Source organism: Marmota marmota, unplaced genomic scaffold (assembly GCF_001458135.2).
Source record: "Marmota marmota marmota unplaced genomic scaffold, marMar, whole genome shotgun sequence".
NCBI lineage: Eukaryota > Metazoa > Chordata > Mammalia > Rodentia > Sciuridae > Marmota > Marmota marmota.
The window spans coordinates 1,267,372-1,274,189 of NW_026000052.1; positions in this window are offsets into that span (position 1 = coordinate 1,267,372).

Genomic DNA, 6,818 nt, shown 5'->3' on the forward strand with positions numbered 1-6,818 from the left:
ACGGGGGCGGGAACAGGGGCCCCAAAGCGCCGCCTGCGCAGGCGCAGCCACTTGCTTCGCGGACGGGAGAGAAGGTCGTGGTTCCTGTTTATCAAGCTGGGGACGTGCTTCAGAGCTCCACTCAGGGGTTGGAGTTCTTAAAAGCAACCACGAGTATGATTTGGAATTATAATCATATGATTATAATTATATAATTATAATTCCAAATTATAATTTGGAATAATTATTTAGCAAAGTACTTTCTACAATACTGATTAAGCCCATTCTTGGTACCAATTCTGTTCTGAACCTGGGGTCCCACGGGGGACTTGGAGCCCCTGCCCTCAGAGTCTGGCTGACCCTTACTGGCCTCCAACCCAGGAGCGTTGGAAGGCCCAGGCTTCGGGCACCCCTCAGGAGGCTCTCAGAGTTCCCAAAAGTGTGACCCAGCAGTGGGGAAGCAATAGATAGTGTGAGAAGAGGGAGAACCCACAGGCCTTGTCCGTGAGGCTGGAGAGGATGAGAATGCGGGGACATGCGTCTTGCGAGACAGGAGCAGGAAATGGAGCGGAGGAGGTGGATGATGAGTTTCAGGGCAAATACGCTGGAGGAAGGACAGGAAAAAAGTTTAAAACAGGTAGAAGAGATGTAGAAGGAGGGATAGGGAAATGCAATTGCAGACTCAAGTTCCTAGACTTCCAGACCTGCCCCTCTCCAAGCCAGTGTCTCTCCCAGACCTTTACCCCCCAAAATTTCTGGAAAAGTTACTCACCCACTTATAAAATTTACTGTGTATACTGTTAATTAGCCCACCAATAAATAGATTTAAGTAAAGAGAGCTATGACATTTTAAGAAATCTGTAGAGGACAAGACTGAGATCATCTCCACACACCTTTCCATACCCACTTCTCACCAAGTTTCCTCTGAAGAAGAGCGAGGAACCTCCAGATCACATCTCTCACTGGAGATGGCCACGTCCTCCCTGAGTGTGAGCTCCTGCTTTCCTCAGGAAGACTGTCCTCTACTGATGTGCTGCAGTTCTTCTCTATCGTGTCTGCCAAGGTCTCAGCTGACCCTGAGTTGAGTGCCCCCTTTCTCCCAAGAACTCTTTGGGATCCTATCCTGGAGATCTCTCTTCTTCGGTGACAGGTTGGTCTGGCTTGCTGTGAAGTCCAGTTGGGTGGTGCAGCCAGGTGGTTTTCTCCTGTTGGGCTCAGACAGTGTGGACTGGCTGGGTTTGGGTGGAGCTGGCTAGAATTTGCTAGGTGAGTGTGCCTGGGTTTGAAGCTTAGTAGGTTGGTTCTGGTGCCTTCCAACAAGCTCAAGGGAGGAGGGAAGACAAGGGGGCATATAGTCAAGGGTCAGGAGCTTGGAGGCACCCCGTAGGGTAGCATGATGCTGGAGTGAGGACAGAAAAGCAGTGATTTGAAAGCCAGCAGGTAAGGTGAGGTGAGGTGAGGTGGCCAGGGCAGGAGGCTGGACCTGAGCAGAGGAGAAGTGTGACCTCCAGGCTGAGAAGGTAGGCATGCACCAGCCACTGTTGGTCCTGAGGGTTGGTGGGAGCATGAGCCGGTTGCTAAAGTCCAAACGGTGGGGAGTGGAGATGCCAAAAGCAAGAGGGTGGCTTGGGGAGTGGATGTGTCCTCAGGGCTCTGGAGAAGGAAGAGGAAGGTTTAGAAGCAGCCATAGAACTGGGCCCTGGGTAGGATGGGGTGGGAGGAGCACACATGCTGAAGGCCGCAGAAAACCTGGGCACAGATCCTGCTTGGCATCCATGGCACAGCCACAGAGATGTGGTGCTTTCAGTTCTGGTCTTCTGAGGCCTCTCTCCTTGGCTTGTAGATGGTGCCTTCTCCTCAGTCCTCATACAATCTTCCCTTTGTGCCCATCTGCTCTGTATATGAGGGTTTAAGGAATGTGCCTCAGGATTGGGGCTAGTTTCTATGGCTTAGCAGCAGGTTTGACCTTTCAGGGCTTGGGGCGATAACCTAAGCAGCTTATCAGTGCCCGGAACATTCAGGGGCAAACTTGGGCTCAAGCCTGCAGGGAACGCACGCAGCTGGCCCATCTAGGATGGGAATTGAATAGCCCACTCGAGCAATGCTACCCTTCCCAGAGCTTCCCAGAACACACCAGAGAAAATGATCTACCAGACAGCAGGTTCCTTTCCCAATAAAAAAATAAAAAATAAAATAAAAGGGGCTCAGGATGTAGCTCAGTGGTACACAGCCCCTGGGTTCAGAACAAACAAAACAAAACAAAAACCAATAGCTTTGATTTGTGAGAAATAGAAGGTCTGGGGCTCCATTTTCAAAATATAGTATTCAGCTTTATTTGGATCAAATTGTAGCCATTTTAATTGGAGTCCTTCCCACCCCAATTTAAAAATTAGCCAGTCATGTACATTGTACCCCTAAGTGCTCCAATCAGGGCGAAAGGTAGAGCTGCGTTAGGGATTTAAATCCGCAGACTGGTGCAAGTGGGCTTGCTGCCAGGTCGCAGGAGCACCCCTTTCTGGCAGAAGTAAAGGTTTTCATTGCCTTGGCCACTTTTGAGCACGTGTTTGATTTCTTGCAGGACCTAGTTATTTCTAAGGATTGGAGGTGGGGATCTGAGCTTAGTGCCTCACTTTGATAGACTTATTTCTCCCTTTTAAAATTTCTTGTAAGGCTGGGGTTGTGGCTTAGTGATAGAGCGCTCGCCTCACATTTGTGAAGCCCTAGGTTTGATCCTCAGCACCACATAAAAACAAATAAATTAAATAAAGCTATCGTGTCCATCTACAACTAAAAAAATATACATATATGTATTTTGTGTGTGGTGCTGGGGATTGAACCCAGGGCTTTGTGCACGCAAGGCAAGCAGTCTACCATCTGAGCCATATGCGCAGCCCTACAACTAAAAAATATATATTAAAAAATTCCTTGTAGTTAAAGATGCTTTCTTTTGAGCCCAGTGAGGTAGCCCACACTTGTAATCCTAGTGACCTGGGAGCCTGAGGCAGGAGGTCACAAGTTCAGGGCCAGCCTCAGCAATTTAGTGAGAACCTCAGCAACTTAGCAAGATCCTCTCTCAAATAATTAAAAGGGCTGGGGGGTGTAGCTCAGTGTTAGAGTGCCCCTGGGTTCAATCCCCAGTACCAAATAATAATAAAAAATAATGATAAATTTAAAAGACTGATGGTTGCTTCTTAGTGAAAGTGATGCATGTTCCATGGGATATCAAGAGCAATGCAGTTGACCCTAAAAGTGAAACACAACTGCAAACCCAGCACTGCTGGCGAGGGCTCAGACCTTGGGGCACAGGAGCTGCAGGGTGCACAGCAGTATGGCCCGTGCTTCTTGCACCTGCTCCTTCCCAGGGCTTGGGGTTGGGGGCTGGGCAATGCCCCATTGTCCTAGAAGAGCACGGACCACATCCAAAGTCCACCTAGACTCCCTCTATCTCTTTCTGGCCTCAGTGCCACTTACACACCCCAGGTCTGCAGTCTTCTCTCACTCCCTAGCTCCCGCTGCTGAGAACCACACAGCTCCAGGTCAGATGTCGGTCCCCAGCGAGAAGAGAAGTGACTTCCAATGTTCTAAGCTGCTCCCAGTTACTGGCCTAGGCCAAGGGGCTGTAACCTCCTGCCCCAGAGCTCAGGGCTGCACCTCAGTCCCTGCCCCCATGCACCTTTCTGGGGCTGGGAAAGCTTCTGGGTGGGCTGGTCTCCTGAGAGTGAGGGAGGTATGGATCTCCCCAAGCCTCAGACCCCTGAGCCTGGGTTTTCCCAGATGTAATGGGGGAGGGTCTGCCCAAGGCCTCTGTTCTCCTTCTGGGTGAGGCCCTGATGCCTGCCGTGGCCATCTGCTCTGCTGCCTGTCAGCAGGGCCACTGTCTGGCCCCTCATCCTTGCAGGGTTCCCATCTGCCTGCCTGCCCCCTTGGCATTCTGAGGCCAGTGGCGGCCCCTCTGCTCGGCGGCCTCAGGGACCAAGGTGGTGGAAGAGCTGCCGTGGTAAAGAGGCTGCTGGAGGGGAGCTCTACCCCAGAGACCTTGCTGTGCCTCTTGGCCAGGGTGTGTGCAGGGCTGTGGTGAGGGCTGATCTTGGCCCACCCCCAGCCATGGGTCTGCTCCTGGAAGTGGGTCCTGGAAGCTCCAGCTGCCTGCTCCCTCTCTCCTCCTGGTGCTCTGGGAAGTGGCCCAGAGGTAAGGTAATCTTGGTGGCTCTCTGGGCCTAGGCTTTGAGGCCAGCAGGGATGCCTGGGGCCTTCCCTCTACCTGCCACATGCCTTCTTGGCCCAAGCCCTGGCAGGGCCTCTGGGGGTGTTCTCAGGTCCCATGCTTTGGTTGTCTGACCCTTGTTAAGGTCATGGATGGAGTGGTCCCTGCTGGACAGTGCTCAGGAGGGAGTGAAGGGACGGGAGGGGGTACAGCACAGACAGCATGCCAGCGGAACACGGGGCTTCTTCTTCCCTCAGTGTGTTCCCCCTCCATGTGTGACCCCTTTTGTCACCGCCCCCTGGATGGGCATGGCTGCAGGGGTGGTAGTGCTGGGCCAGCCACCCATTCTCCTGCAGCCTAGGCTGCCCAGATCTTCCTCTCAGCAGCCTTGTAGGAGCAACCATGTCCTGGGCCAGTCAACCAGTCAGTGCCCTTAGTATAAAGCTCCCTGGGCAGCCAGGCAGGCTGCACCTGTTCAGGTTGCATGGTGGCCACTGTGGTACCATCAGGCCCCCTTGGACACAGAGACACAATTCTTCAGACTGTTCGTGTCCTTGTCCTGGTTGGGGCTTGTGAAGGGAATGTCCTTGTGACTCAACAGGGAGTCTCCTGGAAAGACCCATAACTGTCAGCTCTCCAGGGCCAGCTGGGGTGGGTGTCCTCCAGTTTTTTCTGGGATCCGTCCACAGATCAGCTTGGACTTCAGTTCTCTGGACACTGGAATCAGCTATACTCGGCTTGGGAGGCTCCACCTGGAAATCCCACAGGTCGATTTGGAGCTCTTAGTTCCTGGCAGCATGGGTGGACAGAGGGAAGGGAAGTGCCGAGGCCCAGGCCTGGTGTAAGCAGGGCCTGGTGGGTGGCCCCATCTGGGGGGAAGCCTAGTTGTGGCCCAGGGCCACTGTCTTACCCCCATCATGAGCACCCCCAGAACTTGGTGCCTGGTTGCCAAAGCCTCTTTGTAGGATTCCCAGTTCTGGAAGAAATCTACAGAGCCTTCACTCCTCGTTGGAAAACCTGTGGGGTGGAAGGACAGCTTGTGGGCATGAGTCTGGGACCCTGGGAGCAGGGACTCAAGGGCAGAAGTCCAGGCCCTGCTCCTTTCTCCCTAACTAGAAGGGGCGGGGAGAAGAGGCGGCCGGTGGTACAGGGGAGTGCAGAGACGCTCCACAGGCTCCAGTGACCCCAGGTTTTGATGCATAGGTCATGACCCCAAGGGTTCTACCACCGGCCCCCTCCCCAGACAGAGGTCAAGGTTCTGCTCCAGGAATGCTCAGGCGTGGGCAGCCAGTCTGAATGATTCTCATTCTCCGTCCTGGAGTGGAGAGGCTCTGACCATCACTACATCTAGTAGTGACCTGGACATTGCCCCGGTCCCGCAGGTTGAGGATGGGTCTTCAGACGTAGGCATGTCACCTCATGGATTGAGCTAAGCTCACCTGTTTCTTTCTGATACTATCCCTTTGTCCTGTTTGGGATGGAATGTTCCATGGAAACACCCTTTGTGTGTCCCCTTCTCTTGCTCTGCCTTTGGGCGTGGCCTCCCCAGGTGTCAGTCAACCTGCTGACAGCAGACATCCCAGAGCTAGACTGAGCCCCCTGACACCTGACCCCTTGCCTCATTTGAATGGCTTCTCCCCAATAAAAAGACTCAGCATGCGCTCCTCTCTCTTGGTCTCTCTTTCTCTCTCTCCTTCTGCAGACCCTTAAGGTCAGAGGAGCCGTCACAAGACACCAAAGAAAAAGGTGTCTCTGTCTCTTGTGTGGTATTTTGTGCAGCCCAGTTTCCCTGGAGTGACCCTGAGGGTTTCAGTTGTGAGGAGTGTGACACTCAGGGTTCTTCCGTGGGGAGGCCAGACCACCATCTCACAGTTTTCCCACCTTCGGCCATCCTGAGGGCTGCTGCCGTGAGCGGACCTCTGGGGACCCACATGTCTGGGCTCCCTACTCACAGCCAATCCACATTGCAGACTATGGTCAGCGGCCATGGGAGGCAGACTGCCCTTGTGCTGCAGGGCAGGCAGCTGGAGTTGCCTGTACCCGGGGTATGCTCCAGGGACAGGAGTCAAGTAGGGGGGCCAGGTACCTTGAAGTCTAGTCCGGGGAGTGGTCCATGTGGACCTGGCCCCACCCCCCAGCTGGTCATCAGGTGGGGCCGGGAGGTGGGGGCTGGAGGCCTTTCCCATCTCTGGCAGAGCGTGACCCCAGCTTCTCCCACTGGAGGAGACATGGGTGTTGAGAGGTTCCCCGCCAGCGAGATTTGAAATTGGCGCCGGCGGGAGAGTTCACACGGGTGGGAACTTTTCGCGCCACTGCAGAAAAGAAGAAGGTAGGAAGAAGAGGTCCTTTAGGCGCCATGTTGGGGTTTTTCTCTGGGGTATGGCTGCTGTTTATACTTTTCCCAACATTCCTCCCTTTTTGTTTTCTTAGGAAGTGGGGCGTCGTTGGTCAGATCCGGCTGCTTCCTGCTGTGTGGGGGCGCTGTGGGGCCTAGAAAGGGAAGTGGAGGAATGCTCGGGGGGCAGGTCTGGGGATATCATGGCAGCCAGAAATAAAACCCAGTGGCTATAGACAGCTACTTCCGTAGGGGTGAAGTCTGTGAAAGTTCCCTGAAGCCACAAGTTGTCGATGGCAT